Raw genomic sequence first — 25084 nt, forward strand, 5'->3', positions numbered from 1 at the left:
ATGCACCACTCATCAAGCCATGCTATGGTGGCATCTCATATACAAAATGGAGGAAGATGGGCATGGACGTTAGCTCAGGGCTAATCTTCCTCACCAAAAAAAAAAAAAAAAAGCAGAGAAACTTTCCCAGCTGTGGTCAGAGACAGAGAGAGATGTGACAATGGAAAAGGGGTCAGAGAAATATACATGTGATATGAGCAGGACTAGACTGGCCGTTGCTGGCTTTGCAGATGGGGAAAGGTGTCCATGAACCAAGAAATATAGGAGGTCTCTAGAAGCTGGAAAAGGCAAGGAAACCAGATTCTACCCAACAACCTCTGGAAAGGAACACAGCCCTACCAACACCTTGATTCTAGCCCTGAGAGACCAGTGTTGGACTTGTGGCCTCAGAACTGTATGATAATTTTGTATTGTTCAAGCCACCAAGTTTGTGGCAATCTGTTACATCAGCAACAGAAAACCAATACACAATGTAAAAAGAAACAATGTACACATGGAAAGTTAAATACTCGTAATCAACGTTCCCTAGGACTCAACCACCTGGGGTAAACATGAGGTCATACTGATGGTGTTAGCCCACGCTCTTTAGTCTCTGCCTTTAGTTGGTTGCAGAATCTCTGGTTTATCTTAAAAACTCTTTCCTCAGCTGTCCCTGGGGGTCCTCAAGGCAGTGGATTACCTCATACATTTTCACCAACCCAAACCCCTGCTCCTACATAGAGTCTACCATTTTCCTTCTCTGGCTTGGATTCTCTCTGCTGATGTCTACTGTTCACTCTATGCCTGAGAAGGCCCGTGTAGGTGCTGGGCATTGCTGCAGCAACTCTACTGCTGACTCGATTTATATCTTCCATCCAAGTTGCTGTTTCCCTGTGCCGTGCAAGCCTCCCAGGGTCCTGTGGAGCTCCCTTCCACTGATGGTCCCTGCTGCCCTCCTAGGGTGAAGCTGGGCTGCATTTTCAGATAAAGTTGGAAGAAATCTGTCTGCCTTAGTTTTGTGTTAAATTCCTCTGAAACAGTTCCAAAGCAATGTTACCCAAGGTCTAATATAGTTCTGTTTCTTTGGTTTTTTTTTTTTTGTGTGTGAAATCACTCTACCAGTTGTACTTATAGTCTCCTTTTCCTAGGACTCAGTTATAAGTCGTGACACCTCAGCCAAAAGACCCTAAGAGACAGACACAATGCTGAACACCAAGCTGTTCTTGTTATTAGGCAAAGCCTTCATGCCCTGACTCTCTTTTTCCTTATAATGAACAACTTCCCAGGGATTTCTCCATGCCTCATGTACATAGATTCTAGGAGCATACACCCCACCAGACTTCAAGTTGGGATTCCTCCTTACCATTGTAGAATCATACAAGAGAGTATACATTAAATAACATGTGAATGGATGGCTGTTATAGCATTTAGAGGAGAGCAAGATCTGGAGAAGTTTTGTGCAGAGTAAACTGCAGAATGAAGAGATCCCCAGTGTATATTTCAGTGTGACTTCCTACTGTTCAGCACTCAACATGGGCAGAGCAGATAAGGGGCATTCAATAACTGCTTATTGAATTAATAGCAAGGCAGAAATAACCATCTGGCAGGGATGGTGAGACTGAAGCATTGCTGAAAATGAGTCAGAGGTCTAGAAATTTGAGACAGAGGTAATAGTTGAAATGATAAGAGAATGAGCACTTGGAGAGAGAAGAGACATTTAGCCACCTATTCATGAGTATATGTGTAGGACCTCCTGTTTATGCCTTCTGTTTAACTAGCACTCTACCTAGCATGTACTTAGGTGTTTCTGTGTCTGAGCATTGCTATTTCCAGTGTTTTCTCTAGCTCAGAAATTTTAAAAATTCATCATTTATTTGAATTGCTCAATAATATTGGAAAATAAATTTTTGCCTCTCCTTCATTATATTTTGTTTTTTTAAAAATTCTTAGGTCATAGAGATGATGATTTCTATCACTATAATGGCTCCTTGACAATAACTAGATTTTTAAACAAAATTCTGTGTGTCAGAACATGGTGCTGCAGGAATTACAAAAATGAGTAAGCCAGTCTCTGCCTTCAAGGAGCTTACGGTGCTACGGGAAGTAGAGCAGGAGATTATATAATATGAAGTTCAGATCAGTTTATTTGGCTTTTATTAATCAATTATGACATAAAGGATGGGAAGAACAATTGACTGAGACTTCATCCTTTTTTAAAAATTGAGGTAAAATTCATATAACATAAAATTAACCATTAGCCATTTTAAAATGTACAATTCAGAGGCATTTAGTTCATTGTATTTTAACAGAGCTCTGAAGGAAATCAAAATTTCAACAGAGAAGAGTCTAGAGAGCTGAAGCACCTCAGTCTCTAAATACTCCATATTACGTTGCACCCCAATTCTTTTTGTTCGAATGGATGCCCATTTCTGCTTGGCATGCTATCAATGCTGAATAAACTGGTCACCTATTCAAGTTATCTATGACATATTTCTTTAATAGAACTTGTATTAGGTGTTAATATCTAATTTGGAATTCTTCCAGCTGTGTATTTTCTTTATTGTTCCCTATGACTGTAAATTCCATGTGGACAGGTAACATAACTAGCTTGTTCACTGCTACATCCCTAGAGGAGAGCCCAGCACGTAACGGGTATTTAAAGAGCATATGCTATTGATTGATTACCTACTCCTGGGATTTTTATTTCTACTTATTCCTTATAGGTTCCCTCATGTCATAGCAGCGGCCAATATCTTGTACACGCAGCAAAGGCTTGGGGTTACAAATGTCCCTGGAGGGGACTAATCAAGCTAAATGAGAAATCCCGACCATTTTGAGCACCAAAGAAGGCAGCTGCTACGGAGTCGGACACGAGGTGGCGCTGTTGCCCTCATTCATGAATTTCCCTTTTCACCTGGCCTGGCGTCTCCCTATACCTGACCATCTAGCAATCACTAGAGAAGGAAAAGAGTAAGTAGATCAGCAACAAGTCCAGCTTTTACAGTTTCAGCAGAGGTTTCCTGCTGGCTGGTATGTGGTGAGTCCCGGAAACCTCAATGCCCGCAGACTTCCCTTTGTGGGGAGCCCGCCCAAACTCCATCCTTTGCTGGCAGCCACGCCCCACAGTGGGAAGGAGGGACGGAAAAGCATTTCCTTGAGGCTGGCACACCTTCCCTACCCAAACCGGTCATTTCTTTCTTTCCTTCTTTTTTTTTTTTTTTTTCTTTTCCTGGCTGGACCAGTTCCATCTGAAACCCCAGTGACCCGAGGAGGGACACGGTAGTGAACGGGGATTTGGGGGTACGGAGCGTTGGGAGGGGGATAGCAGGGATGCGTCTAAGGGTGGATTTTTGACATTTGGCCAGAAAACGAGGGAGGAGGTTGGGAGTGAGACGGTTGCGAGCGGCTGTTGTATATTATGTGAACAAACAATAATCACCAGGTGTATTAGTCTGTGTTTCTTTGGAACCAGCATCTGGTGGGTTTTGGCTTCCACGTTTTTATGACAAGAGACTAGACCTGCCTCAGCAGTCTTGGCAGAGAGAAGAGCAGCAAGAAAGCCTAGTGGTGAGGGGCCTCTGTGTATTTCTGGGGAGGGAGCAATCAGGAGAGTAGAGATGGAAACAAGCAGGGCACAGGAATTACTTGTCACGGGGCTACCTAGTCGTTCAGATGTGTGGGCTCACTGCTCTCAGCTTCGTCATGTGTGAAGCATAAATAATAATATAATTACCTCACAGGGTCGTTGTGATATTTAAAAGAGATAATATCTGTAACCATGCTTAAAAACTGTACGTGTAATATGCTGTTCCTTGGTGACCTAATTTGTTTTCTTCTTAATCTGTCTCCTCTTTTTCTGTGTCTCTTTCCTTTCTCACTATCAATGCCTCAACCTCTACCCCATTTTGTCTCCTTTCTTTCCCTTTCATTTCTGTGATCGTGGCTGCCTTCCGTCACGAATCCTCTCCCCATCTGAGTTTTTCTTACATTTCAGACCAAGCTTTCTTGCCACTACTTAGAGTCATCAGTAGTTGTGGAAATAAAGGCTACTGTAATGTGTGGCACAGCCACACTGAAATGCACCTGGACACAGGGCTTTGTGCTGTCGACCTCCTTTACCCTCCTCAGTACTCCTCACAGCCAGCTATGGGCCATCCAGGTCTTCATGAGACATGACCAAGTATTTGCTTCAGTGAAAATCGTATTCTTTTTTCAGTGCCTTCATCACTGTGTTAGTTTGCTAGGGCTGCTATAACAAAGTACCACAAACTGATTAGCTTAAACAATAGAAATTTATTCTCTCACAGTTCTGGAGGCTAGAAGTCTGAAATCAAGGTGTTGACAGGGTTGGTTCTTTCTGAGGGCTATGAGGGAAGGATCTGCCCCAGGCCTCTTTTTTGGCTTATAGATGGCAGTCTTCATGTTCACATGGTATCCTCCCTGCATATGTGTCTGTCTTCAAATTTCCCCCATTTTTAAGGACACCAGTCATATTGGATTAGGGCCCACCCTAATGACTTTATCTCTGTAAAGACCCTATTTCCAAATAAGGTCACATTCTGATGTACTGGAAACTAGGACTTGAATGTAAGAATTTTGGGTGGCACACTTCAACTCATGACAATTACTAGTTCTCTAAGTATGCACACATTCAATGTTAGTTGAGCATCCCATGTCTTTCTGTTGTCTTCTGCAGAAACTGTTTTCCCACCTTTCCCAGCCCCTCACAACCAGCTCCTGCAAGCATGTGCTCCAAACTTCTGCTGGGAGTTATGTGATTCTGCAGCTGTTTTGTTTTAACCTGAGTTTGTTAGTTTCCTATTGCTGCTCTAACAAATCACCACAAACTTGGTGGCTTAAAACAAGGCAGGGCAGCTTCAGACCAGACTGGCTGGATTTGTGGAATCTGCCTATAAAGCTGATGGAAAACAAAGTAGTAACGATAGATTTTCAGCCTTCCTTTAGCCACCCACCTCCTTCCTTGAACCGCAAGTGTCTGTGGTCTTTCCCCATAGGTCTCAATGCCTGACCCCTTTAGCCATACTTGGGGCTGGTATCTTAGTATGAGTCAAAATGAGTTCTGGTGGAGGAAGAAGGAAGAAGCAGAGTATTCACTATAATATTCTTAAAGCCCTGCAGTGCCAGCAATGAAAATACAGCGGGAGTATAAATGCTCTAACTTTCGACACATATGAGTTAGAGATTTCCAGAAGCTAGTCCAGACACATGTACAGCCCAAAGGACCAGCAGGCAGAAGAAACTATGAAAGTATATGCACATTATGAATTCCAAGAACCGGGATCTTCCTCCTCATTCTCATCCCTACAAAACTTAACTGAATTAAAAAAGGGATCAAATATCCAGTCAGCCTTATGAATGACGGAAAATTGTAGTGAAAAGAGCGCCAGATGGAGATTCAAGACGCACGATGCTAGTCGTAGCTTACATGCTAATTAGCTGTTGGAAGACAAATAAACTCTGTGCCTCGGTTTCCTCATCAGTAAATTATGGAGGTTAGGGTTTTTTGTTGCTTTCGAAGGGCTCTACTGGTCATACATGTTTAGACTTCTAGGGCCTTTGTGGAGCTCATGTTGCATTTCATAGTGTGCTTGTCAGAGAGAATAAGAAATGGAAGACAGGGTTGCTGTTTTTACTATTTTTGTTTTGGTTTCTGTAGCAGGGCGGTGTGACTACAGTGGCACAGAAGATATGGGTTATGGAGTGGTTACTTCCTTTACAGTGTGGGAAGAGAATGGCATTTTGACACAGAGTTGAGCCTCTGTGTTTGCATCCCTTCTTGAAGCCCAAGCAACTCCCATAACACCAAGTGACCTCGATGTCACTCCCTGTCTTTCTTGTCCTCACCCACGTCCCACTCTTAGGATGGTCCAATAATGGATTCATCATCAGGAGGTCTCCCATCTGATTATATTGGATTTATTTTCTGACCCTAGGCAAGTCACCTTTTCACTTTAGACCTGAGTTTCCACGTGCAATATGAAATTGGTAAAACAGCCATGGATTCTTCTCAAGTGGCTTTCTATTATAAAAATGAAGATAACTTTGAAGAATATTCTGGTTTTACAGAATTGGGAAAAAAGAAATGTAGATAAACCAAATGTGATTTTATAATTGTCTGTAAACCCATCCCCTTTACCACAACCATATTTATCTTTCTAAGTCTGCTCTTCTTGGGCTGATATTAAAATTGATTATTTTTAATTCACTGAGTTAACATTGACTGGGAAATAGAGGCAGGCTGACTTAAAAATGAAAGTATGAGCTCAGGTTATCTATAAACAGATGGGCAATAAAGATTTCATTGTATCAGCAAGGCTCTAACTGGTGACAGGTTGTGGGTTTATAGATATTCAGATAGTGTGTGAGATAAATTATTCACAAAAAGAAATTCATTGAACTCTGGGATAAAACTCTCTATGCTAGATGGAAATCCCCTTATCTTCACCTGAGTTATGGGGTTTAACAGAGATATTGGGGGCTGCACGTTTGTGGCTTTTATTTAAACCTCAGTCAAACATATTTTGGGTGAGTACTCAGGGAGCAGTATTCTCTTTAGGTTAGATATGTAGAAGCATTTATGTTGATAGGAATTTAACGAGTGATTCTTTGGACACCTTCTCTATTCCTAACAATTCACAGCAACCTGAGAAATTTAGACCAACTCAGGGCTGTCAAAGAAAATAAACTGGGTCCTGACACTGAGAACTACAGAATGTAATGCCCTACATTCTGTACTTATCCAGATATGAGAAAGATCGGTAGTGGCCTTATATCATGCCTTGGTATTTGATATGGATAGCATGTCTGGCGAGACTCCAGGAGGCATGTATTATCCAACTTGTTCTAGAACTGATTTTCTCAGAGACACAACATTCTGTGGTCTTACCAAATCATACATAAATTCTAGTTTAACCTTTAAAGGCCATGGAACTATAAATATTATCATCAACAACAAATGAGACTTGTACACCAAAAACTACAAAATATCATTGAAAGAAACTAAAGAAGACCTAAATAAATGGAAAGACATCCTATGTCCTTAGGTAGGGAGACTTAATATTATTAAGATGCCAGTACTCCCCAAATTGATCTATATATTCAATGTACTCTCTCTCAAAATTCCAGATGTCTTTTTTTTTCAGAAAAGGTCAAGCTGATTTTAAAATTCATATAGGAACACAAGGGACTTAGAATATCCAAAATGATCTTCAAAAAGAGAACAACGTTGGAGGACTCCCACTTAATGATTTTAAAACTTACTACAAAGCTATGGTAATTAAGACTGTGTGCTACTGGCCTAAGGATAGATATAGGACCAATGGAATACAATTGAGAGTCCTAAAACAAACCCATATACCTATGACCATTTGATTTTCTACAAAAAATTCATTAGGGGAAAAAGAATCCTTTTAACAAATTGTGCTGGAACAACTGGATGTCCACATGCAAAAGAATGAAGTTGAATCCCTACCTCACACCATATGCAGAAATTAACTCAAAATGGATCAAAGACCTAAATGTAAGAAATAAAACTATTAAATTCTTAGGAAAAAACACAGGTGTAAATCTTCATGATTTTGGGTTTTTTAGATACGACACTAAAAGCTCAAGCAACCAAAAAAAAAAATAGATAAATTGGACTTCATCAAAATTAGAAATTATTGTGCTTCAAAGGACACTGTCAAAAGAGAAAAGATAACACACAAAATGGGAGAAGATATTGCAATCATATATAAAATATGGGTTTAGTATCCAGAATACATAAAGGACACTTAAAACTAAACAATAAAAAGACAAATAGCCCAATTAAAGAATGAGCAAAGCATTTGAATGGACATTTCTTCAAAGAAGACATACAAATGGCCAATAAGCACATGAAAAGATGCTCAGTATTATTAATCATCAGGGAAATGCAAATCAAAACCACAATGAGATATCATTTCATGTCAATTAGGGAGGCTACAATAAAAAATACAGAAAACAACAAGTGTTGGTGAGAATCATTAGTGGATATGGTGAAACTGGACCCCTTATAAATTGCTAGTGAGAATGTAAAATGGTGCGGTCACTTTGGAAAATAGTTGGCAGTTCCTCAAAATTTAAACAGAGTTACCTTGTGACCCAGCAATTCCATTGCTAGGTATATACCCAAGAGAAATGAAAACATATGTTCACACAAAAACTTGTTTCTAAATGTTCATAGCAGCATTATTCATAATAGTGAAAAAGTGGAAACTATTCAAATGTATATTAACTGATAAATGGATAAACAAAAAGAGGTATATTCATACAATGGAATATTATTCAGCCACAAAAAGGAATAACTTATGCTACAACATGGATATGATGGGTAATTTTATATATTAACTTGACTAGGCTAAGAGATGCCCAGATAGCTGGTAAAATGTTATTTTTGGGTGTGTCTGTGAGGATGTTTCTGGAAAGATTAGTATTTGAATCAGTAGACTGAGTAAAGAAGATCTTCCTCCCCAGTGTGAGTGGACATCATCCAATCCACTGAGGGCCAGAATGGAACAAAAAGGCAGGGAGGGTGAATTCTGTCTCTTTTCTGGGGGTGGGACATCCATCTTGTCTTGCTTTCCAATATTGGAGCTCTGGGTTCTCCGGCCTTCAGACTCCTGGGTTTATACCAGTGGCTTCCGGTTCTCAGGCCTTTAGCCTCAGACTGAATTATACTACTGGTTTTCCTGGTTCTCCAGCTTGTTTCCAGCTGGTGACAGCAGATTGTGGGAATTCTCGGCCTCCATAACCTCTTGAACCAATTGCTATAATAAATCTCCTCTTTTATATATATTTATATAATATTAGGAATTAATAGGAATAAAATTAATGGGAATTAAAATTAGGAATATAATTTATATAATGTATATTATATTTATATATAACCTATTGGTTCTGTTCCTCTGTACAAATTGTATGATTCAATTTATATGAAATGTCCAGAATAGGCAAATCCATAAAGAGAAAATAGATGAGTGATTGCCAGGGGCTGGGGGGAGAGGCAATGAGGAGTGACTGCTATTGGTACAGGTTTTTGTGAGGGGTGGTGAAAATATTATAAAACTAGATAGGGGTGATGGTTGCACAACTTTGTGAATATACTAAAAACCACTGAATTGTGCACTTTAAGTGTGAAAATTTTATGGTATGTGAATTATGTCTCAATTAAAAAAACAAAAGCAATATTAAAGGTAATTCTAATTTTGCAAAATAAAGTTTTCAAGAATCTACTAGGGAGTCAGACCTGACGGCCTAGTGGTTAAAGATTGTTGCGCACCGCTTGAGCGGCTGGGTTCACTTCCTGGTGGCAGAACCACACCTCCCGTCTGTCAGTTGCCGGCTGTGGGGGTGGCTCACATTGAACTAGAATGACTTACAACTAGGATATATAACCATGTACTGGGGCTTTAGAGAGAGAGAGAGAAAAAAAAAGAATCTACCAGGGAGGCAGTATAGTACGACATAAGAATACAGATCCTAAAGCCACACGACCTGGGTTGGAGTTCCAAATCCCTGCTTAGGAGCTGTGTGATCTGAAGCAAGTTACTGTACTTAACCTCTCTGTGCTCCAGCTTCTTCCTCTGTGAGAACTGAATGACTTATTATAGGTAAAGTGCTTAGAACAGTGCCCAACACATGGTAAGCACTATATAAATGTTTGTCACTTTAGCTATACGCCATAAAAAGTACTAGGCAGTAATGAGAAACAAAAACCAGTATCAAGGAAGCTGTGCTGGGCATAAATGTCAGTTAAGGACATTTAAGCAGAGCGGGGGGAGTCCAGAGCAGATTGCTTCACTTGGTTTATTGTCTGACCTCTGCTCCATGCCGACTCGTGGAAAGACTCTGGGTTTAGTGGAAAAGAAGGGAGAGAGACTATAGATCGAGGATACGATACCTAAATTTAACCTTCTTACTTGGGTCCTGGAAAAAGGCCCAAAAATATGTTAGAGGAGGCATAGAGAGGAGGAAACCAGAGCAGGGATGGTGAACAGTACTTAACATATTTGTGTTCTTCGATTTACGTGAATATTAAGCAAACACTTTTGAGTTTTCCTCTGGAGTTTAGACTTTAAACTCATGATCTTTGTTCTCCTATCCCGTCTTTGTTGGGATCTTTGTTGCTCTTTCATTTCAAAAAGTAAGATCAAACAAATCTTTAAAGTTCATGTCACTGCCACATTTTTATTCCCAGGACAAATCAAGAAGCCAGGAGGGTAGCAGGTGTTTCTAGCAACATTCACATTCCTTGGCCTTAAACTGCTGTGGGCATCTTTGTAGGGGCACACTTACAGTTCTTGATTTTTCTGTAGATCTCGCTCTGTTGACAGACAGCAAATAGAGATTCTACTAGAAGAACTGGATTCCAGGGCCGGCCCTGTGGCTTAGCGGTTAAGTGCGTGCGCTCCGCTGCCAGCCGCCAGGGTTCGGATCCTGGGTGTGCACCAAGGCACCCCTCCTCCAGCCATGCTGAGGCCGCGTCCCACATACAGCAACTAGAAGGATGTGCAGCTAAGACAGACAACTATGTACTGGGGCTTTGGGGGAAAAATAAATAAATAAAATCTTTAAAAAAAAAAAAAAGAAGGACTGGATTCCATACCCATTTTGAAGGAATGATATAAGGTATTAAATTCCCTACTTAAAAGGATAGAGAAAAACTCTGTTGTCCACCTTTCCTCTGGTTTTACACTTCTGAATTCTCTTCTATGTAAATATAATTTATATATCCTTGGTTTCACCACAGTTTTGCTTTCTTGGATACTCTCCAGTGGCTATCAATAAATAATTATAATGCCTTGTATTTTTAGTCTTGTAATGCCTTGTATTTTCACAATTCTTTACAGACAGCCCTCTGGCAAGAGATGTTAATTGGCTTGCTTAAGGTCACACACAAGAAGTTGCTGATCCAGGGCCATAACTGAAATCTCCTAATTCCTTTGCCTGTATTAGGAAAGGATTATTTCCTTTCACTCTTCATTTCTCCTACAACTTTCTATTGAGAAATAATCTAGGTGAGGAAAATACGGTGAATTTTAGGGAAGAAAGCAGCTGAAGTCAAAGTGAATGTTAATGCCAGGGCCTCATCATACTGGAGTCCACGCTGGTATAGAAATAGCATTACTAAAGTTCATTGGATCTCAAATTTTTCTCTGAAGTGCATCTCACATCACCTCTCTTTAGATGCATTAATGTTTCTCTCCCTAAAAGTTAGTAGTAGTGATATATGAGAGAAGAAAAAGTATAATCAACAAATAATAGAGCAATGAGTAGAGTTGGCTTGAAATTCTGTGCAATACCAAAGCCTGAACAACAGCTTATCCCCCAATCCTTTACTATAGAAAAGGTTTAACTGTGGGTAGCAGGGATACCTCAGAAGAGATGGCGGTGGGCATGTAGAGGGGCAGTGGAGGGGGCAGGGAGGGTAGAACATGATCTTGGATTTCTGGAATACTTTTATTCTAAAATGTTCAAGTCCTTTCATTTATTTTGTCTCATTTGCCTTGTCAGAATGTCTCTGGTTAGGTAGCGCAAGGATTATGATCTATTAGTTATAGATTAGGAATTAAAACCCAAGGAAGGGGCCGGCCCCACCGCTTAGCGGTTAAGTGCGCGCGCTCCGCTGCTGGCGGCGCGGGTTCAGATCTCGGGCCTGCACCGACGCACAGCTTCTCTGGCCATGCTGAGGCCGCGTCCCACATACAGCAACTAGAAGGATGTGCAACTACGACATACAGCTATCTACTGGGGCTTTGGGGGGAAAAAAAATAAACAAGGAAGCAGGGGCCAGCCCAGTGGTATAGTGGTTAAGTTCACGTGCTAGAGTTTGGCTCCCTGGGGTTCACGGGTTTGGATCCCAGGCACAGACCTACACACCGCTCATCAAGGCATGCTGTGGCGGCATCCCATATACAAAAAGGGGGAAGATTGGCACAGATGTTAGCTCAGGGCCAGTCTTCCTCACTAAAAAAAGCCAAAACAAAACAAAAAAACCCAAAGGAAGTGATAAAACTTGCCCCAAATGACATAGAAACAAGGAAAGAGAGAAAGAGAATACTAAAACGTTGCTGCCAATTTAGAACTTTATTTATTAAGTTAGAGCCTGGTGAATTTCCTCTGTATTAATTAAGAAAGGAAGGTAATGAGGATTTAAGGCAGAGTTCCCAAACTTGACTGCATATTGGAATTAACCTTGGGAGGTTTAAACAAAACCCCGGTACCTGGTTCTCATTCCCAGAGAGTCTGATTCTGACTTAATTGATGCATCATGGGCATTGAGACTTTCAAAACGCTCCTCAAAGACAACCACACTGGTTTAAGTTTTGGGAGTTAGAGTCTAGGAAAAGCAGTCTAAAATCTGAATCTAAAATAAAAGTGGATGTGGTGTTGTAAGTATATGATTTTTTTTTTTTTTTTTTGCTGAGGAAGACTCATGCTGAGCTGACATCTGTGCCAGTCTTCCTCTATTTTGTATATGGGTTGCTGCCACAACATGGGTGACGAGTGGTATAGTCTGTGCCTGGGATCTGAAACTGCCCCCTGGGCTGCCAATGCAGAGCACACTGAACTTAACCACTATGCCACAGGGCTGGGCCCCATGTATATGATATTTTAAATTCAACAACTATTTAGCAATGTTATAAAAAAGAGCAATAGAGTTGAGAATTTAAGATTTAAAAAAAACAGATACCTTGTAGAAGAAAGGTGAGAAAATTGTAGTAGAAGCCTAGGTAAGATTTACTGTAAGGATACATTAAACTTATGTCTCAGGAAATAATTCTCTTATTCTTGTGTGATACTCAGAAATATGAGTATTCTAATTATGTATTATGATATTGATGCTGCATAGGATGAAGATCTTATCCAAAAGGAGAGGTCATTTGAAGATGTCATAATTTGAAGAATAATAATAATAGTAATTATTATAGGAATATTTTTATTTCTATAATAGGAATAATTAGTAACAGCTACTATTTACTATGTGCTAGATCTTGTTCTAAGTATCATTTAATTCCTACCACGACTCTTGGAGTTTGATAATATTGTAAGCCTAGTTTTAACAGTTGAGAAAACTGAGGTTTAGGAGAGAGTAAGTGATTTGCTCAAGAGTGCACAGTTAATTAACAGCAGAGGTGGGTACATTAGACTTCAGAAAGGGGCTGGGCTATGCTTCTGAGACTTTAATAAAAGCTGAAAGTGAGGTGAAACCTAGGAATATGCCTTTTTGGCCTTTATCGTGGAAGATTTAAAAGACCTTAAGGAAAGAAGTGTCTAAAAACAGCACCTTGCTCAGGCATACAAGTTCAGAGCAGGGGAGTAAAGGGCAAAGGCAGATGGCTGAGGTGGGGCCAGCTGTTGGGCTGCGGTGTGGCTATAATAAGATAAGAAGCCAGCTATAGCAGAACTGCAAACTACTCCTTAGGAAAATACACACCCACACCCTTCACACATCCACGTCCACATCCGCACACACACACACACACACACACACACTGATTCTGCACTTTGTGCTCACTGAATTTGTTTTCCAACTATTCTCTCCTAATGTTTAGCAAGTCTTTTGGCACTTTCATTGCATTGCACCTCTGTTAAGAGGAAAGGGATTTTATCCACATTTGTGCCAATGCTTTGAAGGAAAGCCACACTCTCTTGAGACCATTATTGTGGGGCAGTTGTAAGCAAAGTTAGAGAACCTCAAGTAGAATGTAATTTGCAGGAACGCTAAGTTGGAACCCTTGGTCTGAAAGTAATTATGTTACACAAATGAATCCTTGCTGGAAGAGGAACCGGTATCTACCACCTTTGAAGGACACTTTTACATTCGCATTAATTTCATTAGAATCCTCTGAGGTAAGTGGTCATGATTATCTCAGTTGTATAGATTAGGAAACCAAGATGCTACAAGGCTGAGATAAATCCATCCTGCATACCTAACTCTGTAATTCTTTCTACTATTCCGCAGTCTGATGGCGATGATATATTGACTTTGTTCCTGGCAGTTCCAACTTGACCCTCTCTCAGGTAGAAAAGATAGTGCCTTTAGCAAGCAACAAGGAAGAACTTGTTAAACTCCAGGTCTTCACCTTGACTGTAGACCAAGAGAACCCTTTTGAAGCCATAAATCTTGATTTAGTGATTCTACTTAGTCTTTAATTCTGATCACTAGTTCTTGAAGAAGTTTTTTTCCCCTTTTCTGTCACTCGCAGCCAATTTTTTTCTTTTGATGTCTCTGCTTTCAAATTTTTCTGCCTTAAGCTTTTCTTCCTTTCCATTTTCTTATTTTGAAATAATTGAGGCTTAATTCAGACAATGTGGAAAACAAAAAGTAGAGGAAAAAAATTATTCTTACTGCTATCATTGTTGCTGTAACATTCTGATATGCTTTTCTTTGGGGTTCCCCTGCACAAGTGTTTTCCTCTAACCAATAAAATTGTGCCTTCTATATATATACATACATATATATATTATCTGCTTTTATCACCTAACCTAACATAAAAAATTCTCCATTTATTAAAAATTTTCATGAACATAAAATTAATATGTTTATAGTATTCCATTATACAGCTATATAAAAATTTGACATCCCTCTTTGTATTAGTGAGGGTTCTCCAGAGAAATAGAATCAACAAGATGTGTATGTGTGTATGTATATCTATGTATCTCTGAATCTATGTATCTATATCTGTTGAGATTTATTTTAAGGAATCTGTGGATGCTTGGCAAGTCCAAAGTCCTCAGGGGAGACCAGCCGGCTGGAGACCTAGGGAAGAGTTGTAGTTTGAGTCCAAAGGCAGTCTGCTGGCCGCATTCCCTCTTCTTATGAGGAAGTCAATTTGTTTCTGTTAAGATCTGCAAGTGACTGGATGAGGCACACCCACATTATGGAGGGTAATCAGCTTTAGTCAAAGTCCCTGACTTAAATGTTAATCTCATTTAAAAAATTCCTTGATAGAAACATCTAGAGTAACGTTAGACTATATATCTTGATAACTTGGCCTGGCCAAGTTGACACATACAATTAACCATCACACTCTTCTTGATGAAAATTTAAGTTTATTTCTATTTTAATTTTTTTATTGCAGAAAATATCAAATATTTACAAAAGCAGAAAAAATAAGTAGGATGGTAGGATGACTACCCATGTATTAATCACCCAAATTCAACAATTTTCAACACGTGGCCAATCTTGTTTCATTTATATCTCCACCCACTTCTCCTTCTCCAAGTCCTGGGATTATTTTGAAGCAAATACCTATTTCTGCTTTCAAAAGAAATAATATATATGTGATCAGAAACATCTTCCATTAAAAAAAAAATCCTCTTATAATTGACTCTAGGAGAGAAATTACTGACTCAAAAGTATGAATGTCATTAAGGCTCTTTTTTTAAATTTATTTTTTCCCCCCAAAGCCCCAGCAGATAGTTGTATGTCATAGCTGCACATCATTCTAGTTGCTGTATGTGGAACGCGGCCTCAGCATGGCCAGAAAAGCGGTGCATCGGTGCGCGCCCGGGATCCGAACCCGGGCCGCCAGCAGCGGAGCACGTCCACTTAACCGCTAAGCCACGGGGCCGGCCCATAAGGCTCTTTATTTACATATTGCCAAATTTTTTCCATAAATGTAGGAATTTAGATTCACTGTCAATGTGGAAGAGTGGGCTTTTTATTTTATTTTTATTATTTTTTTCTTTTTTATTGCAGTAACATTGGTTTATAACATTGTATAAATTTCAGGTGTACATCATTATACTTCTATTTCTGCATAGATTACATCATGTTCTCATGTTCATCACCCAAATACTAATTACACTCCATCACCACACACGTGCCTAATTATCCCTTTCGACCCCCTCCCTCCCTTCTTCTCCTCTGGTAACCACCAATCCAATCTCTGTCTCTATGTGTTTGTTTGTTGTTGTTTTTGTCTACTACTTAATGAGTGAGATCATACAGTATTTGACCTTCTCCTTCTGACTTATTTCACTTTGCATAATACCATCAATGTCCATCCATGTTGTCACAAATGGCTGGATTTCATCGTTTCTTATGGCTGAGTAGTATTCCATTGTGTATATATAACACATCTTCATCCATTCGTCCCTTGATAGGCACTTAGGTTGCTTCCAAGTCTTGGTTATTGTGAATAATGCTGTAATGAATACAAGATACAATGTATCTTTACGCATTGGTGTTTTCAAGTTCTTTGGATAAATACCCAGCAGTGGAATAGCTGGATCATATGGTAGTTCTATCCTTAATTTTTTGAGGAATCTCCATACTGTTTTCCATAGTGGCTGCACCAGTTTGCACTCCCACCAGCAGTGTATGAGAGTTCCCTTCTCTCCACATCCTCTTCAACACTTGTTGTTTCCTGTCTTGTTAATTACAGCCATTCTGACGGGCGTGAGGTGATCTCTCATTGTAGTTTTGATTTGCCTTTCCCTCACGGTTAATGATGTTGAACATCTTTTCATGTGTCTGTTGGCCATCTGTATATCTTCTTTGGAGAAATGTCTGTTCAGGTCTTTTGCCCATTTTTTAATTGGGTTGTTAGTTTTTTTGTTGTTGAGATGCATGAGTTCTTTATATATTTTTGAGATTAACCCCTTATGAGATGTAGGGTTTGCAAGTATCTTCTCCCAATTGTTAGGTTGTCTTTTCGTTTTGTTGATGGTTTCCTTTGCTGTGCAGAAGCTTTTTAGTTTGATGTAGTCCCACTTGTTTATTTTTTCTATTGTTTCTCTGGCCCTGTCAGACATGGTGCTTGAAAATATGTTGCTAAGACTGATATCAAAGAGCGTACTGCCTATGTTTTCTTCTAGAAGTTTCATGGTTCCTTGTCTTACATTGGAGTCTTTAATCCATTTTGAGTTAATTTTTGTGTATGGTGTAAGATAATGGTCTACTTTCATTTTTTCACATATGGCTGTCCAGTTTTCCCAACATCATTTGTTGAAGAGACTTTCCTTTCTCCATTGTATGTTCTTGGCTCCTTTGTTGAAGACTAGCTGTCCATAGATGCGTCGATTTATATCTGGGCTTTCGAATCTATTCCATTGATCTGTGTGTCTGTTTTTGTGCCAATACCATGATGTTTTGGTTACTATAGCTTTCTAGTATATTTTGAAATCAGGGAGTGTGATACCTCCAGCTTTGTTCTTTTTTCTCAGGATTCCTTTGGCTATTTGGGGTCTTTTGTTTTTCCATATAAATTTTAGAATTCTTTGTTCTATTTCTGTGAAAAATGTTGTACAACTTTGATAGGGATTGCATTGAATCTATAGATTGCTTTAGGAAGCGTGGACATCTTAACAATGTTAATTCTTCCAATCCAAGAGCATGGAATATCTTTCCATTTCTTTGTGTCTTCTTCAATTTCTTTCAGCAATGTTATATAGTTTTCTGTGTACAGATCTTTTACCTCTTTGGTTAAGTTTATTCCTAGGTATCTTATCCTCTTTGTTGCAATTGTAAATGGGGTTGTATTCTTAATTTCTCTTTCTGCTACTTCGTTGTTAGTGTATAGAAATACAACTGATTTTTGTATGTTGATTTTGTGTCTTGCAACTTTACTGTATTCATTTATTACTTCTAAAAGTTTTTTGGTGGATTCTCTAGGGTTTTCTATGTGTAAAATCATGTCATCTGCAAATAGTGACAGTTTTACTTCTTCCTTTCCAATTTGGATCCCTTTTATTTCTTTTTCTTGCCTGATTGCTCTGGCTAGGTCTTCCAATACTGTGTTAAATAGGAGTGGTAAGAGTGGGCATCCTCGTCTCGTTCCTGTTCTTAGAGGGATAGCTTTCAGTTTTTCACCATGGAAGATGATGTTAGCTGTGGGTTTGTCATATATGGCCTTTATTATGTTGAGGTACTTTCCCTCTATACCCATTTTATGCAGAGTTTTTACCAGAAATGGATGCTGTATCTTGTCAAATGCTTTCTCTGCATCTATTGAGATGATCATGTGATTTTTATTCTTCATTTTATTAATGTGGTGTATCACGTTGATTGATTTGCTAATGTTGAACCATCCCTCCATAAGAGTGGGCTTTTTAAAATAGAGCTCTTCAGAGCATCAAAATTCTCTCTTTCAATTTTTTTTTCCTTAAATGGATAGGCAAAAAAATTGCACTTTGTTTTTATTTTAATGTGTATTAAGTAATTACTAGTTAAGTTGAACATCTTTAATTTTACTTCACCCTGCTTCCATGTTTGTTAAACATCTGGTTTGGTGAATTGGTTTTCTTTTGTTTTTCACTTTCCAGTACCATTTATGTATTGACTTCTTAGTAATTTTCTTATTTATTACTATAAAATTTCTATATTTTTATTCATGGATTGATTGGATGATCTTTTCTTTGTGATTTTTTTTTCTACTAGAAGGAATATTTTCTTTTAAACTTAGCAAGTCCTCACCATCCAATATAATTTATTTTCATTTATTTATTATTTTGTGAGGAAGGTCAGCCCTGAGCTAACATCTGATGCCAATCCTCCTCTTTTTTTGCTGAGGAAGACTGGCCCTGAGCCAACATCCATGCCCATCTTCCTCTACTTTATATGGGAAACCGCCACAGCATGGCTTGACAAGCAGTGCACCGGTGTGTGCCCGGGATCCCAACCGGTGAACCCCGGGCTGCTGCAGCAGAGCATGCACACCTAACCACTTGCGCCACTGGGCTGGCCCCCATCCAATATAATTTATACTGTTATTTTTTATGTTTCTTAAAACATATAGTCATTTTTCTAACTTAAATTTGTTTTTGCATAGGGATGAGGCAAGGATCTAAATTATTTTTGGCAAATGAGTAACCCATAAGATGCATATTATGCATAATCATATAATGCATAATCAATCTCAGTAGTTCTCAACCTCAGCTATAGTTTAGTATCTCCTGGGAAGCATTCCGTTTTTTCAGTGCTGATAGGTAAAAACATGACTCATGGGATTCATCATCATTATAATCTCCACCAGGCGTGGGAGTGGCCCCAGCCTTGGTATTTTTTAAAAAGCTCCCTAAGAGATTCTAATGTACAGCCAGTTTGAGAATTTGCTTATTTTGTTTCATGCTGACTTCTTTAGATTAAAGTCCCAAATATGTAGTTTATATCTGGGATATTTATGTCTTCTATTAGTCTTTCTGTTTTTCAGTGTCATTGTGTGTGAGTGTGTGTGTGTATGTTTATGTGTGTGTTAGGCTTTGTAATATATTCAGGCCTAGAACATGCCCCTCCGCCCCAAAGTGTGCTAGTACCCTTCCTCATCTTGCTGGAGCCCTAAGTTTCCAAACAAATCAGCCATATAAGTCCTCCCTGAACTCCTTATCTTAGTCCTCTCATTCATAGTTAAACATCTTAGAAAAGTGACCTAAACACATTTTTCTCTCTATCCTCAACTTCTGTTTATCCCTGAACCACCCCACTCTCTGACTCTGCTACTGCCCTACAACTGCTCTATCTATGACCATGAGTGATCTTCCTTTTGCCTGTATCCACTGGTGACGTTTTTCTCTTATCTCTCATTAGCTTTAGGGCCAGTTGTCTGAGTGAGTGATTTGAGATAAACTAACTAGGTTGTAGAGGTAGACTCTAGGTAAAGGTGAACTGTTCAGTTATAGAGTCAAGTGTAGGCAAGCATAAGAAACTTGGGTTTTTAGTGTGATGAGCAGAGCACAGAGGCGAGAGGTCCAGGGGTACGTGAGTGGGAATGAAATAGAGTGGGGATTTGGTGATGGCCATTATTCAGGCACCAGGCCAGCAGCGGTATTTATCTAGGGGGGTGTTTCCATTTGTAGCAGGACCTCAGTAAGCAGATTATAGAGCAAAGGTTCTAATCTCATGAAAAAGGGTTGGTTTAGGCAGAGAGGACAATAAGGCCCTATCCACCTGTGAAGCATTCAGGATAGGGCTCCAGATTTGACAATGCTTGGATGGATATGAAGCATGAGTAGCTGGAGGACAGACCTTGTGAAAATGGAGCAAGGTTATGTCTTCTCAGATTGGGGAGTATGGTAAGAATGGAGAGAGGGGAGCTGAGACTATTGAGCTCCTTACTGCCTCTTTCAAGGCTGGTTCAGGAACTGGGTGAAAATTTAGCCAGCAGATAGTAGTATCAATGGAATCAGCTAGAAGGAGTTGAGAAATTTAGGGACAGAAGGTTAATTAATTAACTAATTAATTAATATACCACTGTCTAGCATTCTATCTGTTTTTATACCTTAGTTCACAGCATTATGCTCTTTGATCCATCTTGTTTAAATCTCCCTTCCTCAACATGATTGTAAAATTCAAAGACCTCCTAGCAGGTGTAATACTTAGGCTGTCAAATGACACCCAGTTGATGTATGAAGAGTTTTAAAACCCACATTAACTTTATGGTTACTTTAACTCCCTCTTCATATGCAGGACTACATATACTTAGATCTACAAATATTATACATATTTCAGTAATAGGTTTTTTGTTTTGTCTTGTTATTTTCAGTTATATATGCTTACCTGATTGGTACAGCTATGTGACTACCTCCCAACCTGGGAGGCAGGTGAAGAAGGGAGGGAGGAAGAGAAGATTCATATATATTGATTGTCTGTAATGGGCCTGGCACTGTACTAGGTATGTTACATAAACTATCCCATATAACTTTCAACAGTCTCTAAAGATAGATATTATTGTCTCCACTTTACAGATGGAAAAACAGAGGCTCAGGAAGTTAGGATAACTTATACACAGTCATGATGAATGGTAGCACTGAGAGTCAAATAGAAGCCCAACTCCAAAGCTTCTTCTCTTTCCACTACCCCATAGGAAATTATAGGCAGGGTAGGGAGAGGAAGGAAAACTTGTAAGATTCTGGGGCTGCCACGATATGGATAGGAAGATGCAGGTCCAAGGGAGCCTTCAGAATTTGAGAGAGGCGAGGTGGAATAGTTGGTTGAGGGGACTTGTTGGTTGGCCTGCCCCTTTTGTTTTTTTTTTTCTTTTTTTTTTGTGAGGAAGATCAGCCCTGAGCTAACATCCGTGCTAATCCTCCTCTTTTTGCTGAGGAAGACCGGCTCTGAGCTAACATCTATTGCCAATCCTCCTCCTTGTTTTTACCCAAAGCCCCAGTAGATAGTTGTATGTCATAGCTGCACATCCTTCTAGTTGCTGTATGTGGGACGCGGCCTCAGCATGGCCGGAGAAGCGGTGCGTCGGTGCGCGCCCGGGATCCGAACCCGGGCCTCCAGTAGCGGAGCGCGTGCACTTAACCGCTAAGCCACGGGGCCGGCCCCTGGCCTGCACGTTTTCTGATTGATTCATTTCCTGCTGCTTTCTGTAGTTCTTTACTGCCCTCAGGAGAGAAACAGGTCTCCTGGTCCCTAAACTAGGAAGAGAAGGAATGGCAAGGTCAAGTGATATGCTTCTGGATGCACCATGAATCACCTACCAAACCAGAATTAGAAGTTCAAACCTCTGACTCTGTTATCACAGCACCAGGTCAGTGCTAATTCTACTTCCCGCCACTCCCAGCCACTCAGCTCTGAAGCACGCTGACCCACTCCTACAGAGGGGAGTCTGCAGTTTGCTCCTGGCTGTGCAGAATGAGATAGTTATGTGTTCCCAGAGGTGTCTTTTTCATCTTGCCAGGCATTTGTTTTTGTTTACCTGGGATTACATTCTATGTATAGAATCTTTACAAGGACACACCCTGTATGACACAGCACTAAGGTAAATGGCAGCTGAGTTGATTTCCTGATTGTGAACTCTCCTGTCCATTTGTCTCTCTGCCTGCCTGGGTCTGGGACTCATTTATCAGAGAATGAGAAAGTGTGTGTATGCGTGCATGTGTGTTCCTGAAATCTTTTGTAGAGACTGTCTTCCTTCTGTCCTCCTTGGCGGTGGCCCTCCTCTCTGCCAGAGGGCAGTGTGCTAGAATAGGCTGGGCTGGAGGAGTGGCCAGAAAACAAAATAGATCTCCTCACTTATGGGGGGAAGCTGCCGAAAGATTTTTAAAGTACCAGAAGTCTCCCCTTAGAAGGAAAAACTGAGCAGGATGAGTAGCAAAAAAGGGGACTGATCCTTGGAAATGTAATGTGACTGACAATAGTAGGAACAAGGTGTTTGAAAGGAGCCCCACGCAGCATGTGCAGGCGTCTTCTGGTGTGTTAATCAGGTAGGAGAGAGGAGACACAGACGATCAGAGGCAATTCTGTTTAGAGGGGGTGGCGGTTGTGTGTTCTCGGCTTTTCCCTCTTATTGATAGCCCTTATTCCGGGCTGGGGACATTGTTGTTGATTAATAATCCCAGGAAGACAAAATAGTCAGCGGGAAAAATATCTAATTTAAGATATATTATATATGGGCTTTTGAAGTTTGAATGTGGTAGATGTAGGATTATGGAATCGGGAACTTGAAAAATAGAATGATAATTGTAATAAAAATAAAATGAATTTATATAACACCTCAAAGGAAATAAACTGTGTTCATCTATGTAATCATTTTTAAAATCTGACGCTGCTTGTAGGGCTGGTGAGCACTGCATTCCTTCCTAGATGTTACGGAGCCTGTCTTGCAATCCTTTTGCTCCTCTACAGAACAAACTTTTTGGGAGGAGCCAAGATACAAATTAGGCTTCCTCATGTCTACTGTATATCATCTGTATTTCAGGAATTCCTGCAGACAGGTAAAAATAACAAGCCAGAAAATCTGATAATGCTGTCTTATTGTGAAAAGATCTTTGTTTAAACAGGGTCAGGACTCGCAGGCACCACAGCAGAGCTTCTTTTCCAATCGTCTCAAAGTGCATTTCAGGCTCCGGGTCTCTAGGAAGGTGGGGGAGGGTAGAGATCAGAACAATCACAGTCCCTCTGTATCTGAGAAGAATGGGAGGACAAGAGATTCCATCTGGGTAACCCCCTCTCTTCTCCACCTCATCCACACTAGGAGATATCGCTGGGCAGAAGGCGAGTTATCTACACAAGTCTGATTCTCTGGAATTAAAGAGGGTCACCCCTCCGGTGTACCCTTCCATTCACTCTTTGTTCTCTTATGGTTTTGCTTCAGTAGAAAGGTGGAGCCCGGGGCCCTGCAAGTCGGAGCATGGTGATCCTAATTCTTAGGCCAGTGCTCTGCCCCCTGGGAGTTCTGGCCCCTTCCTGACTCTCACCCTCTCAGAGAAAGATTGCTAGTCCTGGAAACTAGGCCCTTTCCTTCAAACAGCAGAAGATAAGAAATAGGATTGGGGTCAGATCCAGGAAAATGAGCAAACAAAGAAAATGATCCAAGATTTCATAATCTGGTGAGTACTGGAAAAAAATTCTGATTCTAGCCTTATTTTCAGAATACACTTTGAAGACAGACGTGCAGATGTTGTCTGTGCCCCATCAGACCTTAGAGAACACATTTACAGGAAGATTCTATTCACTTGTTTTTTCCAAATTATGGTATATTTGTTGGTGCAATTTGGTTTCAGCATTATGATTTCCATGATTCTTTTGGATTCTGACATAATTTCTTCTTGACACTATTGGTCTTGTCCCTTTGAGACAAAAGTACAGACATGTAGTAAAGTCATTGAAATATTGGGTTTGTAATTAAAAAATCAGGGCATGAAACCTTGCTCTGCCATTTACTTGTTTTTTTTAACCCTGGCTAATTCAGAACTTAATCTCTTCAAACCTCAGTTTCTTCCTTCATGTGAAAGTGCCTAGTATAATACCTGGCACATTATGGTTGCTCAATATATGTTTATTGGATGTGAAAATAGGAAGGAGAGCTTGTTTTTCAGAATGTTGGAGATAAGTAATTCTGGAATTCTCTAGATCTGAGCAGTTCTTTCCTATCTCATTTCCAATTTAACGTGTCCATTCCATTAAATGAGTTTTTGGCTAGAGAGCTCAAGGATTAGGATGAATGGGGAGGAGAAGAGAAGGCTGAGCGACTGAGTGAGAAGGCAAACTGTATCAGTCTGGGGTGCTACCTCCATACGTTTTCCCTTCTCACTTTAAGTCTTTGTGTCCTCTGCCCCATAGCCCATAGCCATTAATAACTCCCTTAACCCAGTGTGGTGCCCATCTAGGCAGCAGGGACACCTGTCTATATAAAAAGACATGGCTGGCAGATCCACTTGTGTTGATGTGCAGGTGGTAAGGTTGAGGGTGAGGCTGGCATAATGGATATAAACACACCTTGTGGTAACAGGACCAGATGTTATATGGAGGTCATTCAAGGAATTTCTCACAACAGACAGGCAGACAGAGTACAGGAGAATGCATCTAATTTTTAGAGTTCTATCTGTAGATGTATTTTGGTAAGAAGAGTTTCTTCTGGACACTCATGGGTAAATTGCTGGCTATATCTGGGACACTATTTCGTGCTAATTGAACAGAATCCTCACTAGTGAGAGTTGTGTTATTGTTGCAAATAGAACTGTCTTTGCATGTAATAAAACGATGCAGAGATACAGCGTAATATTATGCTTGTATTGTGAGTACGAGTAAGAGTTTGGACAGTTAATATTAATATTTAGTTCAATTCTAGATATAATCATTAATTTCTATGGTCTCCAGACTACAGTCTTGCAAAGATTTGGGGTAGACTTCACTCCTCATTTCACTCTCATTCTCTCCCTATTTGCATCTCTTTCTTCATTGTGCTGTTTTCCCCTCTAGATTCTCAAATCAAGAGGGAAGCTAAACTTTTTAATTTGCTAACAGAAAGTCAGAAGCAACTGAGAAGAAAAAAAATAGGGAATGATAACCACAAGTAAGGCAATAGTATTGTTTTAACTAGAGCCCTGCCTAAAGAGATTTGGCACTGTAGATATGTGTAAATGATAGGCAAGCTGTGTACATATTTTCCAACCATCAAATAGAGTTATCAGAATAAACAATTTCACAATTTCACTGGACTCTTAATTTCCAATGCCCTGAATTTAGTAATACATGGCGCTAAAGAGAGAACTTGAAATCTGCCAACTGTTTATTCATTCTCTGAGTTAGCTTTGTATAAAAATGAAATTAAATGTTTTGTTTAAAAATAAGTGATAACACAGCAAAAGAAAATTAGACCTGCTTAAGGAC

General features: G+C 39.9%; 1 protein-coding gene across 12 annotated transcripts in view; it reads left to right on the forward strand.

Annotated features, from left to right (window-relative positions):
* The first annotated feature begins 3190 nt into the window (after positions 1-3190).
* STYK1 (serine/threonine/tyrosine kinase 1) overlaps positions 3191-25084 on the forward strand; it is a 40863-nt gene continuing 18969 nt past the window's right edge. For 4 of the 12 annotated variants that reach the window (XM_058558760.1, XM_058558761.1, XM_058558758.1 and 1 more), the window contains exons 1-2: positions 21808-22176; positions 23067-23301. The gene's annotated coding sequence lies outside the window, so the exon portion shown is untranslated. Of the gene's footprint in view, positions 3259-21806; positions 22177-23066; positions 23302-25084 lie in introns of those variants that run through there. The other 8 variants (XM_058558770.1, XM_058558768.1, XM_058558763.1 and 5 more) reach the window with 6 other exon arrangements.

The sequence above is a fragment of the Diceros bicornis genome, chromosome 17 (genome assembly GCF_020826845.1).
Source record: "Diceros bicornis minor isolate mBicDic1 chromosome 17, mDicBic1.mat.cur, whole genome shotgun sequence".
Taxonomy (NCBI): Eukaryota; Metazoa; Chordata; class Mammalia; order Perissodactyla; family Rhinocerotidae; genus Diceros; species Diceros bicornis.